A 22328-nucleotide genomic window follows, 5' to 3' on the forward strand; every position below is an offset into this window, starting at 1 on the left:
CGTGTGAATAAAGAATGCGCGTGAGGAAATTGGTTTTCACTCTACAGGATAGGCAACTCCCTCTCTCCGACGACAGCTTATTCTGTATATACTCTGTTACAACATCGGTTGTCAGCACGCGCAAAGCTAGGTCCTTATGTAATGTAGGTTTGTACGTGCTGTCAAGAGACGAAAAACTTCAGGATCTTCAGGGTTCAAAATATCCGCGACTCCCGCGAGTTTTTTTCAGGGCCGGAAATAACAAAAAAATTCTTATAGGACATGTGTCCAGTGACCCCCTATTTGACTGGAAAATTTATTGGATATTGTCCACTGGCATGTGCATAAAAAGGTGTCGCATCTTCATAGTCAAGCTATCAAAACTTCGGAAAATTTATTGGTCAAAATGTCCAGTGACCCCCTTCGTTTTTAAAAAAATTATGGGATATTTTTAAATTTTATTGGACAATGCCCCGTGTCCTGTGCTTATTTCCGGCCCTGGTTTTTTTAGCTCGAGTGCACACTGTGCAACCCTGTGCACTGCACAGACCTCTAGGCTTCAGTTTCAAATACGTGTAGTAGGCTGTAGGTAATTTATTATTATTTTCACTCATATTTGAAACAGCCATGGAAATAAGACAGGTTTACATGTCCAAAACCAATTTATTAATACTCAGACTAGTTTTTTTATTCAAAAAGAGAGGGTCACGAGTCCTAGGGACTTGTTTATTAGTTCTAAACTTTGATAAATATTGAAAGGGGACCAGTTTAGTAATTCAAGGTTTTCGTCAAATTTCGACTCCTTTCTCATAGCAAGGAGTCTTAATCTTTTTCGTAATTATCTCTACTAATTACCGAGATTTGTTTTAAACGTATCTTGCTTTATGTGCTCTTCTATTGGTTCGATAACCTTACTTAAAGGGGCTAACCGGCGCTGTTGGGGTGAAGTCCGCCCTTAGTTCAGGGGGAAAACACCCAGCTCTTTGGCCATATGGAATGGCGCCACCGTCGCGGTGGGCGGGTAAGCAATATGCTAACCAACAGTTTGACCCCCCCCCTTCACCCCAACAGCTCCGGCCAGCCCCTTTTAAAACATTACCAGATACTCTGCCCTGATTACAAACAAAAATCGAGGAAGTTCTAGCATACACAATATCAGACGAAGGTAACCGCGAATTAACACAAGACCTATTTTAAGGGAGTGAACAGGCCCAGTATAGCTACGCCAATAAAACAACCAACTACGGCGAAACTCTGATGACTCGCGACTTTTGGTCATTTTCATACTTTTCCTCTCATGCACTTTTGCTATCGTACTACAATGCGATAATTTTAAGAGATTTTTCGAAGCGTAAAATAATTATGACGCTGTACGATATAGTTTGCTAAATTCGATAATTCGGCTTTGGAGTACGATAATTGTACGATAATTTAGCAGTAAATCTAACTAATCTGGGCACAAAAGGCTCCCCAGAGGTAGAAAAAGGTGAAATAGGATGGAATTATTCAATTTTTTCCATAGGAATAATACACCTAAGTCCAAAGGCAGGATGTGAGAAACGTTTCGAGACGTTATTTGTCTATTTCCTTCAGGATCCTGTACCGGTATAAATACAAGGTGAATCAGAACACTTGCATAGGTTTTACCGCTATTTTGGAGGCGCTCGGAGCGTACGATATTTGGGTTGAAAATCGATAATGTTTTGTGAAATATAGTCTTATTCTTGTTTAAATATCGAGCCTAGCGCCACAGCCTACTTTATATTCAAATATCATTGTTGTACAGAACTATACGTACAGAGTAGTCTCTAGTATCCAGTGCGAGCTAGACATGTAAATGTTAAAGTCATTGTTACAGCCTTCTCAATAAAACCTGATAATTTTCCTCATTAACGTAAATATATTTTGTTGACATAAAAATATAACATGGTGTCAGAATAATTACCCCATTTGGTCGATACCACTTCAATCGGTTGCCTTTTGGACTCAGTTCTAGGGCCGGAAATAAGAAAAAATTCTTATAGGACATGTGTCCAGTGACCCCCCATTTGACTGGAAAGTTTATTGGACATTGTCCAGTGGAGTGTGCAAAAATAATGTAGCATCTTCATAGTCAAGCTATCAAAACTTCGGAACCATTTATTGGTCAAAATGTCCAGTGACCTCCTTAGTTTTTAAAAAAATTATGGGACATTTTAAAATTTTATTGGACAATGTCCAGTGTCCTGTCCTTATTTCCAGCCCTGCTCAGTTCAGCGTCTGCACATTAACAAAACCGGATCAATTCTTACATAGAAGACCTAGAAGGGTTTTTCAACAGTCAAGATGACATCTTTATATGGGGAACTACCCCTGATGAGCATGACAAGCGCCTTAGGGCCATGTTAACGAGATTGGTCAACAAAGGCGTCACACCTCAGATTAATAACCCCTGGATATGAAAGGCAAGCAAAACCGGGCGTTTTCAAATAGTATCGCCATGTGGCGCCCTCAGACGGCAAAACGTAGCACTTTGTCACCCCATGCATATGACGCAGTTTGAATTGTACGGTTGTACCGGCAAGGCCTAGTAAACGTAAACGGTTTTTTTTGTGTCTTCGAAGACCATTATTGCTTTTCTGTCATTTGATTTATCAAATTTATAGTTTAATCTAATTTTTACATAAATAAAAAACTAAAAACCTACCTAATTTAGTGATCAAAATCTCTGGACCAGGTACCGGGATGATAAGAGAAAAAGAAACGGGAACAGCGGATAAAAAGTAGCCGAGACTTAAAAAAGCATGGAGTAGCAAACGCGGTCACGCGCTTACTGAGTCTGTTTGGGGTAACTTTTTTCCAAGCTTTGACTATAGGGGCGCTAGAGATGCCGATGCCCTATTCCAGTATGCCTCCCTATTTCTTTTCATATCCAGGGGGTTATTAATCCGAGGTCACACTAAACTTACAAAAATGCCAATTCGCTGTCACAGATTTGATATTTTTGGGTCACAGAATCACCAGTAACGGGATCTCACCAGATGAATCAAAGGTTTAAGCTATACTGGACCTGGCCCGTCCAAACGATGTTCCAGTAGCATGCGAAGAGAGATCCTAGATCGAATTCATGACGAACATTTGGGTATTTCCAAATGTCGAGAACGTGCCCAACAATCAGTTTGGTGGCCCAAGATATCACGCGACATTGAGAGCCACGTCCGTTCCTGTAACACGTGTCCAAAAGAATCAATCAATCGTCATGAAGAACCACTGGTACCGTCTTCCCTCCCAGCCCGCCCATGGCAAATAGTTGCGATGGATATTCTATACCATGAACGCCGTTGTACTTGATCATCACGGATTATTATTCAAGATTTTTCGAGCTGCTGGAATTGGATAACCTAACGTCAAATATGCGCCATGAAACCTGTTTTCGGACGTTCCGGCGTTCCCGTAACAGTACGTTCCGACAATGGCAGACAATTCGATGCTAAAGCTAAAGAATTCCAGGCTTTCGCCAAGCCATATGGGTTCAGCACCATCACTTCCGGTCCCAGATTCCCGCAGAGTAATGGTTTTGTGGAGGCTGCGGTGAAAGTGGTCAAGGCTCGCATGAAGAAATTTGATGACTTACAGCTTGGATTATTAGCCTACCCTACTACACCGCTTAAAAATGGTTATAGTCCCGCTCAATAGGTAAATATATAAAGTAGGAGGAGCTAATTGAAAAATATAACAAATCGTCACGAGTAGCGTTTCTAGTGCGGAAAAATGACGCTCGCGCTCAAATTCGTAAGATCATGGAAAGAATGCACGTGAGCATGAGTTAATAATATGTTAGCTCCCTATAAGTTGCTCAGGCTCCATAGGCGTAATGTATCCAGCGATTTCTTCTCATTTCGCCCGCGCGGGATAAAAATCCGAATGTTGCGCTCTCTCTTGACGAAAAAAAAACCCGCTCGTTCGGCTCCTCGACCTCGAGTCGTCGGCTGCTTTTTCCCAAGGGAGTGTTTTAGTCGTGAATGTTTATGTTTTAAAAATTTAACATTAAATCATGGCGTTGTGTCAGTACTGAGACAAAAAAATGCAGGAACTCAATGCAATTTACCGATATTGATAAAGAATTCTAAAGCTAAGAGTTGTTATTGTGACTTGAAACCAGAAAATTATACAACTGAGCTAAATCCAATACACTGATCTGTTAACTGTTTTCTTAACCGAGGATACTGAGCGAAATATTTGGCTGCTTAAATAGCTCCGATATCATTGGCCAGCTTGCACTACACGCGCCTCCGGGGAAAAACCGGAATGAAGAGTAAATAAGATTTTCGTTCACGTGGCGGCCGCAGAGCGTCGCATATAATTGGGAAGCCGGCGGCGCGGGAGAAAACGCTGGAGTATAAAAATGAATTGCCTGAGTAACTTATAGGGAGCTAACATATTATTAACTCATGACGTGAGGAAATTTGTTTTAGTTTGAAAAAGAAAAATCCTCACGAGCATTCTACATCTAGACTTACGTCTCGTGCAAAATCGCGCGCAACTGTGATGACGTTTTCTTATTTTTTGACAAGTTGAGCAAGACCAAATACTTTATATATTCACCTATTACTCAAGAGTCGCCAATTACGTACAACCATTCCCACACACACTGCGAATCTAGAACCTCACGTACCACCAAGAAATGAACTAGTACATAAAGAGACCGCTTTGAAACAGCTACAGAAATACTATTATGATCGCCGTCACGGTGTTCATACCCTTCGCGACCTCGCTCAAGGAGAACAAGTATGGATTACGGACATGCGAACAGAAGGACGGATTAGCGGCAAGTCTCCAGAACCGCGTTCCTATATCATCTCGACGCCACACGGACTACAGCATAGAAATCGATATCATATTATTCCGCTCACGGCAGGTACTCCGCCGCGTGACGATCGCCCTGTTATTGAAAATACCAAACACGTCGAAGAACAAACTCATCCTAAGTCGCTCTCTGACAACGAACAACTTCAAGACAAAACTTCTCCGGTGCCGCTACAAAGTTCACCCCAACATCATCGCGATGTCCCACGCAACAGTACGCCAACCGCTCTAGTTCAAACGCGATCGGGACGAATTCTTAAAAAACCTTTTAAACTTGATCTATAAACAATATTAAACCTTTCGTCCTGTTTTCAAAAAAAAAGGGATGTTGTAATATTGTCTTAAGGCCCGTTTTCAATCAACTTTTTCCAAGCTTTTCGCTGTGGCTTTTTTTTGGAACTTTTGACGCGCTTTCGAAGATAAAAAATCTTCAAAAAATTGAATCGGAAAAGCTGAAACTCGTATCGTTTTCAAACAAGCTTCAAATGAATAAAAAATTACAAGTGGGTGCGACTTATTTATAAATTATATTTTCATGTGTGTAGACGTCATTTTCTTTTCGAAGAAAGTCCTAAACCCGTAGCAAAACTGAACGCGCCGAAACACTAGCTGCCTTTAATGTAAAAAAGATGCAGACGATAGTTGTAACCATGGAGACTGTATGCTTTAATCTAATTGGTGAATCAAGATTGACGACGCTTCAAAACTGCATGTTTGAGCAGCAAAAGCTTAAACAAAACGAGAAGCAAATATCAAACTCATTTAGATACCTGCTTCTCGAAGGTTTAAAGCCTGAAAAGACGAAAAGCTGAATTTGAAGGTTGTTTGAAAACACAAGATTTTTTGCTTCGGCTTTCCGCTGCTACTTTTGAAGCAAAAGCTTAATTTTTGTTCAAAAAAATCTTGATTGAAAACGCGCCTTTATTCTTGTTTAAATATCGCGCCTAGCGCCACAGCCTACTTTATATTCAAATATCATTTGTTGTACAGAACTATATGTACAGAGTAGTCTCTAGTCTCCAGTGCTGAGTGCGAGCTAGACATGTAAATGTTAAAGTCATTGTTATAGCCTTCTCAATAAAACCTGATAATTTTCCTCATTAACGTAAATATATTTTGTTGACCTAAAAATATAACATTTTGGCTTATAGTACAGGAAAAATAGGTTTTAACCCGGAACAAATTGAAACAAAGCTGAAAATTTCAGATTCTATAGATTTTTGGGCACTCTTTCACGTGGTGTGGTCTCCCACACTCTCCCACTGGTGGAATTTCCGCCATATTGGAAAATGGCGGACAAAATCGAGAAAAGGTTTAATAACTCCGGTTCTACTTAACCGATAAACACGTAATTAGGCTTCATTTATAGAATACCTTCGAACACATAATTCATCTCTTAAGATATTTTGCCCTACAACTAACCGGAAGTTCACAATTTGACACTGAAGATTAGCCTCATATAAAAAATGGGGATTTAAAGCATTTATTCTATTTTCAGAATACATTTCCAAAATTAAGCATTTAGTTTCCATTACTGACAAATTTTGTTTCTTTTCTGGCCGGAGCTCTAATGTATAGTACGGGAGAGGGTAAAACAGCCTTTGTACCATCATAAAACTTAATGTTGTAATATATACCGTTGTTCGCCGTTATTAAATAATAATAAATTAATAATTTTAAACATAGCTATTGTTGACTTTTGAATTCTAGCGTATGCGTCTTTTACAATTTTGGGAAATTTAGGGTATGTAAAGCGATTGATTCACAATAAATGATAAGAAATCCGCAATTGCATGAACCTTTGGTTGAAGCTCTGCACTTGGGAGGCTAGACGTTTCTCGTAACCCTAGCAGATCGCAACGCACTACTTGATCCTAACGTTGCGAGTAGAAGCCAAACATTACTGCGAACACGCTTGCTCCGATTTGCCAACTGCGAACGCGGAGACCGACACACAGACAGACACCCCCCCCCCCCCATTCACGTACAGTATAATACCTCTATGTGAGGTCATCGTCACTTAAGGAGGTAAAAATATAATGGGAATAATATATTTTAGGTTTAAAACCCTCTTTGCATTTATTTCGCTTGAAACCGTTTCGAAATACTCAAAAATTAGATTTGCCTTACCTTCCGGGCTGGATTGTGAACTTCCGGTTAGTTTTAGGACAACATATTTTTGGGATGAATTATGTGTTTCAAAGTAATCTACAATTGAAGCCTAATAACGTGTTAATCGGGATAGTAGGACCAGAGTTATTAAACTTAACTTTCCAGTATTGAAATTAACCCAATTAAAGATTCCATAAACAAAAATTAACCTTTACGGATGTTCTGCATCTAAACACGGAATAAATAGCAACCGACGACAATCAGTCCAAAAAATACAAGGGTAGGGAAAAGTGTCTAGCAGCATTGCACCTCCGAAAATGGTGCTAGGTTTCACCGACGAAAATGAGCGACCGCCGTATCGGCGGCGTTACTTCAATATGGACCAAGACTATACACCCTTTCGACGGGAAAAGAGGGGTAGGTAACCCTTAGTATCGAGAGATACAAGGGGGTTGCTACAGTGCCGTGTTTGTGCACTCTCAGATCCAAAACGCCTACAGTGCAGGCGCTAAAAAGCGAGATGAAGGACAGAGTTTTACCCCCGCGCCTTTCCCTCTTAGACTCGTCGAAAGGGTGTATAGAAGCCCGTTCAAAGGTTCAATGAATTCGATAAGCCCGGCTTTTGGGGAACATTCCTACTTTCGAAGGAACCGAATATTAGCATTAAGTTCTACGGAAGGAGGTATGTTTTTGACCTTATCTTCTGACCCAGAGTGGAATATAGACCGAGTGGGGAAATGTAAAGCTCCGCCCATTGACATGCTTGAAATTACATTCAACAGCAGCACGTAGATGGCGGGAAAATCTACTCTTTGTCGCGAAATTTAAAGGCTTCGTTTTTAGAACATTGGTGTTACTACAGACATTTTTAGTCAAAATTTTAGTAAAAACTTAAAAAGGTGAATATTCCTGTTATTATATTGATTTTGAAATCTATTTTCCCCCATGTTACACATTGTTTATTACGATACAATAAAGGTGAATGTTTATTATGTTTAACATAATTAAATTTATCATCGTGGGAATATGGGTTGTGCTTTGGATTTAAATGTATTATTTCTTATTCTTAAATAACTATGAGTTGTAATTTTGTAAGAAATTTTGTTGTAGAAACCCAGAATTGGATATTTTTAGCCACATCGTAGTATACGATGAGGCTCTTAGTTTGACCCGAGCCGTAGTTGTGGCCGGGTTTGTCGCATTCGTTATCGTTAGATTTTAGCTTATAAGGAACTCGATAGTACCTCAATCCACCCATAGGGGTAACTGAGCTCGGTTATAGAGATTTTAGTTTAATTAAAAATTTTCTTGGTCTCATCCTGGATTCGAACCCGGGTCGCTCGCGCTACAGTAAGACACTTTTTCACCGTACAATGAGGGCTTGTTAGAAATATCGAGTTTTCTTCCTTTAATTTATCTCTAAAAGGTCGGGAATGAGTGAGGGCCCTATTTATTTGTGGGGTCGGATACTTCTGAATTTGTGTCTTTTGGTCTTCACATTTCTTTTATGTATGTGCTAATTAAGTAGATAACGATATGGCTACTATTATGGCCCAGCCCTTGGGCCATCTTGTTTTATTTTACTTCCCAAATAATCCCAACGTTAAGAAACAATGGTTTAAATTTATCGGTAGACCGAGCAATGATGCCTTGAAAGGAAAGTACCGGCACTTGCGTCTTGTTTCATCAAGGAAATAATAATATAGTTATTATTGTTTGAAGGTACTGTCTGAGAGAAATAAAATAATGATCGCCGGAAATAATAAATAAGTTTGGATTTAATAACATCTCTCTCTTGCTTGCTACCTGGGATTTTTTGGTTATTTATTGCGGTTAATTCCAGGATGAGGAGAGGAGTCTATTTAAAGTATAGCGGTTGAAGTGGCCAAAAATGTAAATAATCACGATTATGAAACAGGCTGAATGGATCTTAAACTTGTTCTGCTTTGGTCATATTATTTTCGTGATTATTTATATTTTTTGTCCCCTCAATTGACTCCAAGCGCCGCACTTTACAAATCCTAATTTGGAACTAATCCTTCATGAGCGATTTTTTTTCACACTCAAAGGACAGTTCCTACCGACTCAATGACAAGCTCATAAAAGTGGGAATTGAATTTTCCATTGGAGGAAAACGAATATTCGAACCACAAAACGATTATTCGAACAGTTTCCTAAACAGAGTAATCGTTTCCAAGGGCTAAATTCGAATAGAAAATAAGCATTCGATTAGAAATAGGACGAACTAAGGTCACGTCGCCGTGTTTTATTTTTATTATTTTTTGTTCTTTCGATTTACAACGGAATAGCGCAAATTGTGGTGTTTTATTTTTATCTAATGCCATACCCTGTCTTGGCGTGGAATTCGATAAACAATATAAAATAAATTCTAAGCAAGAACCTCAATATTTTTAGACTGCTAAGTCTATTTAAAACACGATTAATCGTTTTGAAACTAATATTCGTCTACTAAAACCGAGTAATCGAATTTTCTGATTTCTAGCATTCCTTTTCAAACAACTAGTACTGCTACGGGTATTTAGAAAACGATGAATTGTCTTGAAACGAATAATCGTCATCTAAAACCGAATAGTCGAATTTTGAAATACTGGTTTGGAAGAAAAGACTACTCGAATTAGATTTTTTGAAAATGAGTTATATGCATTTGAAGGAGTACTCGATTCGGATTTTGAATAGGAGATTTACCATTGTATTCGTACTGGCCTTCTAAAATCTAAGAGAGAATATAAAATATTTACAATGGGAGCTTAGGCTAGATTAGGTTATTTTGTGTTTGTTTTTCGCTAAGTAAATACATTTATATTATAATTAAATACATTTCCCATGGTAGCTTATAGGTTTCCTTTTTAAGGGACATAAATCTAAATTGTTTAAAATTGAATAAATTTATAATACATATAATTAAATACATTTACCATCGTAACTTATACTTGAGGAATTCAAGATTCATTTTTACATATCATCAGAAGTATATAATACTTCTCTTCGAGAGAAGTGTACCACAAAGCGGGGTAAGTGTAACGTCATTCTTCCCAAAATCGGAACATTTAGAGCAAGGTTACTAAACCCGAATCACATACACAATTAATAGTTTCCTCATCATTACTCTATTAGTGTTTAAATATTTGGCAAGACGCGCTTGTAATTTTTTCTCCCTCGTCAAGACGAGATTTGTGGGATGATTGCTGGGGAATTAATGCCAATCAATTATAGAATTCACCTTACGGTGCGATGCCCAATTGTAGTTTGATGAGCGGGAAAGCAAACTTAAAGGGTGAACCTGGGAAGAATGACGTTACATAACTGCAGTATTCAGAGGAAACAGAGTGTCATCCTTCTTCTATTATCCCCTTCTGATATCATCATGATATCCAAGATCTAGTAATTTTAGGTCTAGTGCTACTTTATATTATTAAATTTCATTCACATATTTATACATACTGTGTAATCATGAGTTCATAAGATATGTTCCATAAGTTTGTCACTGGTTACTGAGATTTGTCATGAAGTGACGTAATTGAAACACCTCAGATTCTCATAAAGCGACGACTGGTGAGGTGCTGTCAAAGGCTAAGTACAGACTAAATAGGAAAATGGACTGCAAAACCAAGTGTAGTCTATTCTCAAGAAGCGATATCTAGTTTACTAGGGAGAAAGGATAAATTCGCCACATTTCTAGCTTTATCCTCAGTCCAAACATAGGTCTGGAGTTAACCCCCGCCTCTAAATTACAACCGGCATCTCATTGGTTCTTAAAAGCTCACGTCAGCGCGACGCGAATGACGATTATTAATGACGACTGAGGAGAAGCGAAATAGCCCGGTCTCCTTTTACGTCCCCCCTTGTATTTTGAAAGGGGGACTATGGAGCGCGAATACTTAGGCATTTTTTACCTTCTCCCTAGTAAACTAGATATCCCTTCTTGCTATTCTCGAGTCGTTCTCGAACTAGCTCTTAGTAGTTCTCCAGCAATAATAAGTGTGCTACTTATGAAACATATCTTATAAACTTATGATATTATATAATTAGAGCTCGGCATTATCTATCCATTATCCACATTATTTTATCTTTATCCATACTCGAAGATTATCCACAGAACTTACATGTTAAATCGTACTACATCCACAACTTTATTTATAAATAATCGGTTATCCACCAATTTGTGGATAATGGAGAGGAGATGCCGATCTCTAGCGCTAACATTAACAGTGCTAGAATGATTACATGTAACACCAGGGTTTGGATGAAATGTTGCTCAAGTGAAACATAAGTTCATATTTTCCAACTGGATACTGAGAGCTTGTCATGAAGTGACGTAGGTGAAACGTCATAGACTCGTAAAGTGACGCCTGGTGAGGCGCTGTCAATGGCTTAGTACATGGGAAGATCATGAATATGAACTGCAAAACCGAGTGTAGTCTATTCTCGAGTCGTTTTCGAACTAGTAAGTCTCCAGCATTAATAAGTGTGCTACTTATGGAACATATCTTATAAACTTACGATATAATAAATATTAATATAACTTGATGCAGAAATATATTACTTTACACGAAGTTCACTTCTCCCTACCTCGCGCCGGCCATCATGTATGAAGTATTTTTACAGGCTAGGAACGGTACCGTTCCTCCCGAACAGCGAGAGGTGAAAATAAAAACACTAGCGTCGCGTAGTGAGAAAAATGTGCTTTTCTTACAATCGTATCATGGTTGTATCTTATGCAGCGGCTTCTCACTTGCGCGAAATACAGTTGAATCCCGCCGTTTCTAGGAAACTTCAGATTATCTTGGCAGTGGCCATTTATCACAGTTCTCTCGAGAGATGAAAATTTTTTTTCTTCGCGACTAGCGCGCGTCGGGAGGGGGAAAAATTCACGCCTCTTCACTCTTGCAAAGTTTTTTTTCGGGTTTTCTCTTCATAGATGATGTCCACGGTACTAACCATTATTGAAGTGAACTTCGTGTAAGGTAATATATTTCTGCTTGATGTCAGAAACGTTTTTTGTTAGTTGCAGCTATTTGTTAGATATGATAGTTCTTAAAATTAATTCTATCGATTGGGACACGATAGAAATATTCTATTGATTAGGTAAAGGGGAAAAAGTTTTGGCCGAGAGAAATTCTAATTCTTGAGACTTTATTAGGTCATTTGAAATTAGCACCTCCGACCAATCGCGTAACGCCCTACCTTCTTGTTAACAAAATTCCAGTGGCATGCCCTTTATCTCGCGCCACGATTGTCATATCGCGGGAAAATAATATCAAATCTCATGCTAATTTTTATTCGACATGCATGGAATGTGCCAGGACAATTAGTTAACAAGATGGCAGGGCGTTACACGATTGGTCGGAGGTGCTAATAATCTAAACTATATCTATGAAATCTCAAACTAATTTGAAATGTAAACTCATTTGGAGGTATTTTATGGATGTTTCACTATGCAGATAATTCGTAGAATAATCGATTAAAAATCACTTGAATCTCCTTTTCACCCACCTTTTAAGGGTTAAGGCTAATGATTCTAATACTGTAGTGCAACGAAGGGCTTGTAACTCTTAAACGGTTACGGATAATCATTCAATCACTGTAGTGCAACGAAGGGCTTGTAACTCTTAAACGGTTACGGATAATCATTCAATCACTGTAGTGCATCAAGGGGCTACTCAAACTTAATTGCTAAGAGCAATAACTTTACCACTGTTAAATGTAGCGGATCGGACTATTCATTCAAACTCTTTAATCGGAAAATGAAAGGTTACATTGCCGCTGCGTGTAAGCATTTTAGCGGTGTTAGCGAAGCCAGTTAGATACGGTTCAATGTGGCTACTTAGGCTATTATGAGTCCAGCCCTTGGGTCATCTTGTAGCAAGTGCTCTTGCACATAAATATGGTATTTTTCTAATCTATTGAAATTCTTTAAAAATATTGTTTACGTTCAAGAACGGTTTAAGTGATTTTTTGGGTAAATTTAAGTTAAGAATTATACAACAATTATGAAATATTAACCAAGAGCGCGCTCGACTTTTACACATACACTGCAGTAGTAAATACTTGGCGAATAACAAGTATTTTTAAGCATTGAAAAGCCTTTCGAGCTACATTCAGCTTGAGTCTTTTAATCAGTGGAAACAAAATATACTGCATTTAGCGAAGTCATTGAACGTGTTACGGTAAATAATTCTAAATAAATTCGCTCAATGCTCCCGATGGAAAGAAGACAGAACTTCCATCAACGAAAAAACGATTGCTAAACCGCTTCCAAATGCCCAAAAAATGAATGCTGCTCCAACATCATGTAATTTCAATGGATCTTGCGATGACTCCATATCTGGCTGCCAGGATTTTCTTTCCAACAAATAATTGTTAAACGTGAGGCATTTATACACAGCGGATGACTCTACTATTCTCAAAATTCTGTAAATTAAAAATATTAAATATTTTATCAGATACAAGCGCAGATCCCACAAGCTAAGGCACAATGGAGTCTTCCATTAGGTACATGCAAAGAAACCAATACACAGAGGTGATGCCCAAATTTAGGTTATTTCTCTCATGCCAAGAGGCAACGCCAGACGGAGCCTGAGTTCAAGACACGTGGAAGGCTAGCCCACTCCCACTGCCTCTAACGGTGCTTCTTGACGCGAGATATATAACCTAATATGGCGTTCTCCCTTCCTTTGTATTTGCATCTCTGCCAGAAATAATGGAATTGTCTACACTCTAAGAAAGGGAAGTGTTAAAAATGAGCTAAAAAGGTGTAATATAAGAAAACACTTTTTTTTTGCACCGTAAAAAACCCAAAATAGAGTTTTATTGCCTTGATTTTTTGTGGCCAATTTAAGGTCTAAATTCTGTGTAAAATAATTCTTTTAAAACACCGTTTGAAATTAAACACGGAAAATTATAATACTGCCGGGTTTCTTAATAATAGTATTTTATATTTATTAATGTTTTAATATTAAAGTCAGTCCAAACAGTAAAAAATTATTGAAAAACGTAATTGTTAAACATTTTTTAAGATGATATTCATGAAAGAAAACAGTTTTATCCTTTAAATAAAATTAACAAAGAAATTAGTAATCTGACGGTGTTGTACCTTCATAAAACACTGCTAAACGTGTTAGGCGACACTCTTAAAGGTACTGTATTACCGCTATTTTTTCGAAAATAAAACTTAGTAGTTCCTTCTTTTGTATTAGATGGCGCCACCCTAGAAATGAAACCTGGTTTTTTTTAAAGTAGTCATGTTCGCATTTGTGGAATGTATTTTCTACCCGGCCAATATTGGCCAGATTTAGGGATAGCTGATTTAAAACAAGATGGCCCCGGCTCCATCGTTTGTAAGGCTCCATCTATCGAGAACATTCTATCTTTGGAATAGGTATTAGTTCAAGGTGTGTATAGTACATTCGCTATATAGGTTGGCTTACCGATCCTATCCGAGAAAGGCAGTTTTTCACTATTGAAGTCGGGTGGCAATAAAGGCTTTTCCCCTATCTATGACGTTGGTGGTTACAGCAAACAAGTCGTCGCCGGTTGAGCGACAAAATGTTTTCCGTACCCTCTCTCACCCCGTTTTTTGGGAAGGGATGGGGGTCCGATGGGCGTAGGGTGTTTCTGATAAGTCTGCCATAAATCAAGGGGCGTGTTCTTTGGATCAAACTGAGTGGAAAGTGTCAAAGAACATGGGGTGTACAAGAATTTGCAACGAAGATATAGCCCCCCAAACATTGGCCCCTAAAACAAGAAAATATTCGAATATGTAGACTAAAACAAATTCAGCCTTATCAACTTGTTTAGAAATAATGAGACAATTTCAATAGTTTCCCTCTAACATCGTTATTGAACTTTCACCTGGCAGAAGTGTATTAAATGAGTAGAAGTATGCCTACTCTAGTAAAGTAAATTCAAAGTATCAAGGTACCTTTCGGTTGGTATTACTTTTATTCTTAACAAGTTAACATGGACGTTACAGGTATTGTTCAAAATGTCCACCACCGGCGTTAAGACAAACATGAACCCGTCTTTCGAAAGATTCTTGGACATGTTGGAAGATTCCTGGCATGTTCCTGATTGTTTGACAACCTTCAATAATTCGTCTTCGCAAGTCTTCCTCATCACGGACTTCATTCTTGTACACGATGTCTTTGAGATGACCCCAAAGATAGAAATCACACGGATTTAAATCCGGAGATCTGGCTGGCCACGCAACTGGTCCTCCACGCCCAATCCACCTCTAATTAAACGTAGCATTAAGATGTTCTCTAACTGCACGGCTGAAATGTGGGGGTGCCCCGTCGTGCATAAACCACATGTCACGAAGTAATGCTAACGGTATGTCCTCGAGTAGTTCAGGTAAAGTGTCTCTTAAGAACGTGAGATATGCTTCACCATTTAGTCTGGGTGGAAGAAAATGCGGACCTAGTAAATGATTACCGACAATGCCGCACCATACGTTTAAAGAAAATTGCTGTTGGTGACTTCTAACACTAGTTGCGTGTGGGTTTAACTGGCGCCATTCGTGGTGGCTGTGATAGTTCAGAATTCCATCCCGGGAAAATGTGCCTCGTCGGTTACTAAAAGGACCCGTGGAAATTGATTGTCCTCTACTCTGGCCAAAAACCACTCGCAAAAGTCGATGCGTCTTGGATAATCTGCCGGGTTAAGAGCTTGCACCTTTTGAATATGATACGGGTGAAACTGATGTCCGCGGAGAATTCGCCAGACCAAAACGTGATTAACATGTAATTGTCGTCCAACTTGTCTGGTACTTGTCGAGGGGTCCTCATCGAACATGGCAAGGACGTCTTCCTCGATTTCCTCCATGTCTTCTGGAATGTCTCGCTCTCGAACGTTGTTGGGTTGTACTTGTCCGATGTCCCTCAAGCGCCTGTCAACAGCCTCGAACGTACGACGATTTGGTATGCGTCGTTGCGGAAATTGTTCCTGGTATCGCCGCTGTGCTTCCACTGAATTGCCCTGCGCCAGTCCATACATGAGATGCATGTCTGCATATTCTGTATTGGTATACGCCATACTGTACTACCACACGTTCGTTCGAAGTGATACTGTGACGTTACCAACAACATCGCGTTACTTTATAGCAAACCACCGTTTAGTTTTTACGTTTGCGTCATGACTGTCAGCATTGTTTTTTATTCACAAACGTAAACAATAAACGGTGGTTTGCTAAAAAGTCTTTGGGGTCATCTCAAAGATTTTTTTGACATCGTGTACAAGAATGAAGTCCGTGAATAAAAAACAATGCTGACAGTCACGACGCAAACGTAAAAACTAAACGGTGGTTTGCTATAAAGTAACGCGATGTTGTTGATAACGTCACAGTATCACTTCGAACGAACGTGTGGTAGTACAGTATGGCGTATACCAATGCAGAATATGCAGACATGCATCTCATGTATGGACAGGCGCAGGGCAATTCAGTGGAAGCACAGCGGCGATACCAGGAACAATTTCCGCAACGACGCATACCAAATCGTCGTACGTTCGAGGCTGTTGACAGGCGCTTGAGGGACATCGGACAAGTACAACCCAACAACGTTCGAGAGCGAGACATTCCAGAAGACATGGAGGAAATCGAGAAAGACGTCCTTGCCATGTTCGATGAGGACCCCTCGACAAGTACCAGACAAGTTGGACGACAATTACATGTTAATCACGTTTTGGTCTGGCGAATTCTCCGCGGACATCAGTTTCACCCGTATCATATTCAAAAGGTGCAAGCTCTTAACCCGGCAGATTATCCAAGACGCATCGACTTTTGCGAGTGGTTTTTGGCCAGAGTAGAGGACAATCAATTTCCACGGGTCCTTTTAGTAACCGACGAGGCACATTTTTCCCGGGATGGAATTCTGAACTATCACAGCCACCACGAATGGCGCCAATTAAACCCACACGCAACTAGTGTTAGAAGTCACCAACAGCAATTTTCTTTAAACGTATGGTGCGGCATTGTCGGTAATCATTTACTAGGTCCGCATTTTCTTCCACCCAGACTAAATGGTGAAGCATATCTCACGTTCTTAAGAGACACTTTACCTGAACTACTCGAGGACATACCGTTAGCATTACTTCGTGACATGTGGTTTATGCACGACGGGGCACCCCCACATTTCAGCCGTGCAGTTAGAGAACATCTTAATGCTACGTTTAATTTGAGGTGGATTGGGCGTGGAGGACCAGTTGCGTGGCCAGCCAGATCTCCGGATTTAAATCCGTGCGATTTCTATCTTTGGGGTCATCTCAAAGACATCGTGTACAAGAATGAAGTCCGTGATGAGGAAGACTTGCGAAGACGAATTATTGAAGGTTTTCAAACAATCAGGAACATGCCAGGAATCTTCCAACATGTCCAAGAATCTTTCGAAAGACGGGTTCATGTTTGTCTTAACGCCGGTGGTGGACATTTTGAACAATACCTGTAACGTCCATGTTAACTTGTTAAGAATAAAAGTAATACCAACCGAAAGGTACCATGATACTTTGAATTTACTTTACTAGAGTAGGCATACTTCTACTCATTTAATACACTTCTGCCAGGTGAAAGTTCAATAACGATGTTAGAGGGAAACTATTGAAATTGTCTCATTATTTCTAAACAAGTTGATAAGGCTGAATTTGTTTTAGTCTACATATTCGAATATTTTCTTGTTTTAGGGGCCAATGTTTGGGGGGGCCATATCTTCGTTGCAAATTCTTGTACACCCCATGTTCTTTGACACTTTCCACTCAGTTTGACCCAAAGAACACGCCCCTTGATTTATGGCAGACTTATCAGAAACACCCTGTATAGTGCATATATATATAGTCCGCTATATCGGGAAGAGGGTGAGTTTCTTACCTTCCCACCAAGGCGAAGAAGGTATTAGAGAGTGAGCATGAGCGAGACACAGCCTAGATTTTAAATTTATTTTCCGTTAACAGTCAGTACACCTCGTCTGGCATTAAGCAATTATTATTTAAGTGAGTGTTTTGCTTCATTATTTTTTTGTTTTATAAATTTGTATGGATTATCTTTTCAAAATAGATATTTTCTTCTCCTAAATTGATAATTCGTTGAGTTTAAACCAACTTAAATGCTATAATACCGCTTAAATGTGCCGTAGTAGCTTGCAATAATAATTTTCAATCAACTAGAAGCACTGAAGTATCCTATCATAGATTTCCGTCCGATAAAGAAACTCGAAACTTATGGTTAAGGAAATGCAATTTATATTTAAGTGATACTACGTCATTAAATATTAAAAACGCAAGGATTTGTTCAGATCATTTCGATCCAAATGATTTTGAAAGAGATTTTCGAGCTGAATTAATGAATTCTAAACCAAAGAAATGTTTAAAGAAAACCTTTGTTCATCTGTAAATTTACCAAATACTGAACTTTGCAACTCTGAAGGTAGAAAATCTCGAGAAACTTGCAGAAAAATACCAATTTTCTTGGGAAAAGATTCTAATGAAATTAATAATTTATTCATTGCTAAAAGTGGTGCTAAGAACTTTCAAAAACAGGACACTACAGAAACCTTTGCCATTCCCATGTTGTATGTCTCAAATTTATCATATCAAACCCCGAAATCACTGTCCCTTAGTCAAACCTCCGAGTCCCTGTCCCTAAGTCAAACCCCCGAGTCCCTGTCCCTTAGTCAAACCCCCGAGTCCCTGTCCGTTAGTCAAACCCCCGAGTCCCTGTCCCTCAGTCAAACCCCCGAGTCAGTGACTCTCAGTCAAACCCCCGAGTCAGTGACTCTCAGTCAAACCCCCGAGTCAGTGACTCTCAGTCAAACCCCCGAGTCAGTGACTCTCAGTCAATCCCCCGAGTCAGTGACTCTCAGTCAAATTCCCGATTCACCACCACGGTCACAAAGGTCAACCTTGCAGTTTGAGACTCCCGCTTCTTATAATAAATGTATACAGTGCCCTGGTAGATCAAAAAACTCCAGAAGAAATTGCCCTTGTAGATTAAGAGAGGTTGTTGAAAAAGAGAAGCTAAGAAAAAGACTCATAAAATCTACTAAAACAGTAAACAAAGTTTGTTGTAAACTTTTGAAGAAAAACCAGAAAATTCAAAAGTTAAATTACAAGGCTACGCAACGAATATTGAAATGAAATTCCGCCTAAATGAAATTAAACGCCAGAAAAAGAAAATTTCATCACTAGAACAGAGAGCGAATGAGTTTGAAGATTTATTGGAGAAAGCGTATAGTCCTTGTCAAATAAAAATGCTTAGAGGCAAAAAAAGGTTACATGGAGCAAGGAAGACATATAGCAAGTGCGTTTGCTTTACGTTATTTAAGTAAAAGAGCTTACGTTCACTTGAGGAAAAGTGGCAAGTCTCCCCTTCCGCACATTTCTACACTAAAAAGATACGCAGCACAACTAGACCTAAGAAATGGAGTTTTACATGACGTGCTAAGAGTGATCAAAATTAGCGGTGAAACCATGAAAGAGTTAGACAAGTTAGTAGTTTTAACTTTCGATGAGGTCAAATTAAGATCCTTGCTAGAATATGACGTGAAACAAGACCAGGTTATCGGTCCTCACAACCAACTTCAAGTAATTACGGCTAGGGGTCTTTTTGCTAGCTGGAAGCAACCCGTGTTTTTAGGATTTGACCAGAAAATTACAAAGTGTATACTTTATGAGACAATAACTGCCTTACATAAATCTGGATTAGTGTCAACTCTCAAGACATAAGCTGAACTTCCTCATACGATGCGGACAGACATAACTAACGGCTTTAATAAGGCAGACCCCCACCTAGGTTGTTACCACCGACGTCACTCGCGCTTGGTGCCCTCTACCGACTCTAGTCAATACTGTACAAGAGGAAAAAACTCTATCGGGGAATGCGCCCCCGTTGGTATTAGTAATCCTTAATCCCCATCCATTTTAAATAATCAATAAATCCCTATCACATTTAAAATCATCCATAAAAAATCACCGATGAAAGAAAATCTTCATTAGTGAATAGCCCCTCGACGCGTTGCTTTTAACAGTGCCAAAATGATTGCTCGGAACCACTAAATAACCCCTATTCCCAATCCCTTTTAAAATCGGCAATGACTTTTTAGTGAGTAGCCCCTCGACGTGCTACGTTTAACGTTTCTATCTAAATAAGTAACCCTTAAACAAATTCCCTTTTAAAATCACTAATAAAAATCCCTAATGAGTGAAAATTACCATTATTAGTGAATAGCTCCTCGACGCGTTGTCTTTAACAGAGCTAAGATGATTACCCGTAACACATAAGTATACCTTAATCCCAAATCCGTTTAAAATCGACGAGTGAGTAGCACCTCGATGATTAACCCCTAATCCTCATCCAATTTAAATCACCAATGAATCCCTATCCCTTATAAAGAATTAATGAAAATCACCAATAAACCCCTAACCCTTTTAAAAGTATCAATGGAAATCACCAATGAGCGAAGATTTTCATTAGTTCATAGCCCCTTGACACCTTTAACAGTGCTAAAATGATTACCCGTAACATCTAAGTGGACCTTAATAGAAGAACAAAGTTTTAGTGATTATCTCCTCGATGAGTTACCTTTAACAGTGCTAAAATGAATAAACACGTAACGCTCAATTAATACACGCACTGAAAGTTTAAGTTTACAACATAGACTTATACCCATGCATATTTATAAATGTTTAACATTGACTTATGACCAGGAGCGTTTGAAAGAGAAAGAATTCGGTAAAACACCCATCTTGAGTTCTTTCTTTGTGTAAATTCCGAAGTTTTTATTTTATACAAAGTTGTTTGGGTTCTTAGAATATTTATGGCTTGACAGGTGGGAAATTTTAAAGAGAGTATGAAATCAGCAATTTTATGTAGGGCAATATGACAAATTTGTGTGTTCACAAAAGACATACAGATACTAGTGTTTGCGAGTGTTTGTTCATTAATATTCTTACAGAGCATCCACATTGTACTGTCATGGGTAAATCATAGTCCTTTCTCCTTTAAAATCACCAATGAATGAAAAATATCACCTTAGTACAATTTATCCCTTTTCACTCTAAGTGTGTTAATTTATATGTGCAGAGTACATTCCCAATGCACTGTTATAGGCAAATTTTAATGCTCTCCCTTTGATAATCATCAATCGCTCTTTTCATTATCCCTTTAAAAAGACGAACATACTTCTTCATCATCTTCTTCTTCTTCTCCCCCTTCTTCATCTACATCTTCTTCAGACCAAGTCAAACTAATATCCCCATCGTTAGATGTTCATCAAACGATGTGGCTAAAAAGGGTTGAGGGAAATTTTTCTGAGGGGGGTTTATTGAGGGGTCGAATAGTACGTTTGCGGACTCCACAGATTTTCCCTCCCCTATGTTGTTTCTTTGGTCGCTATTTTGGATTTATACGGGTTTTGAAAAATTTCCGTTTCGGGCGGGACATCTAGAATCCCTCACTGATTCTTGAGACCGTGATTTGGAAAGCGGGATAGCATTGTATTAGTTCTTGCATTTAAGCATTTAAGCATCGCAGTTGGAATTGTTAGTAATGAGCGCAATTCGTGAATCTTTTTCTCTTGTTTTACGGCATAAGGGATCTGATGTACTCAAAACCAGAAGAATTCATAGCCTATATTTCTGTTTTCTTCCATTTACATCCCAAATCAATGGTCGTCTTTTCGAAAAAAAAATTGCTGCTTACTTTTAATTACTGACTAATTGTACATGCACCATTTCTTGAAATTGCTCAATTTGATCTAGAGCAAGAAATTCTACAATAACACGGCTTCGTTACATATAACGTCAGCGGCATTTCCAGAATATCTTAAATTCTTTTATGTAATTACCTACGGAGTAATGCGCTGATACCGAGTTAATTAGTGTGAACGTACAAAGGCAGTGCACGCGATTTCATGGATAATTCAATCGTAAAAGGAATTGGAGAAAGTTACGGCTTTGATAGTTCAAAAATCGTGGCATGATGAAGGGGGTTGACAACCTGGAGTTTTAAAAGTTAGGGGTGGAGAGTTTAAAATTCCCCGCAAATTGTTACACGTGAACAAATGTTTCAGGTTTACTCTGCTTTTCTACTTCGGCGCCACCTTACGACAGGTAAAAATTAGGAAATTTGAAACTATGTTCTTCGTCCAAAATTGGTTGATACAGTACCTTTAAAAGTGACCCAAGCTCACAGTAGGGCGACTATATAGACGCCTGCTTGAGAGGCCAACATGTAGGACACTTGCATTTGTGACATGTTTTATCATTATTTTGAAAAAAATTAGAGTACTAAATGGATTTATTTTGTTGTGCAAATTAGATTAAACGCGTTTCTGGTGCTCGAAAAACTCTTAGTGAAAAGAGATTATTAAATTTATCAAGAACGT

The sequence above is a fragment of the Phalangium opilio genome, unplaced genomic scaffold (assembly GCF_054372755.1).
Source record: "Phalangium opilio isolate 3A_F unplaced genomic scaffold, DU_Popi_V2 ptg000038l_1, whole genome shotgun sequence".
Taxonomy (NCBI): Eukaryota; Metazoa; Arthropoda; class Arachnida; order Opiliones; family Phalangiidae; genus Phalangium; species Phalangium opilio.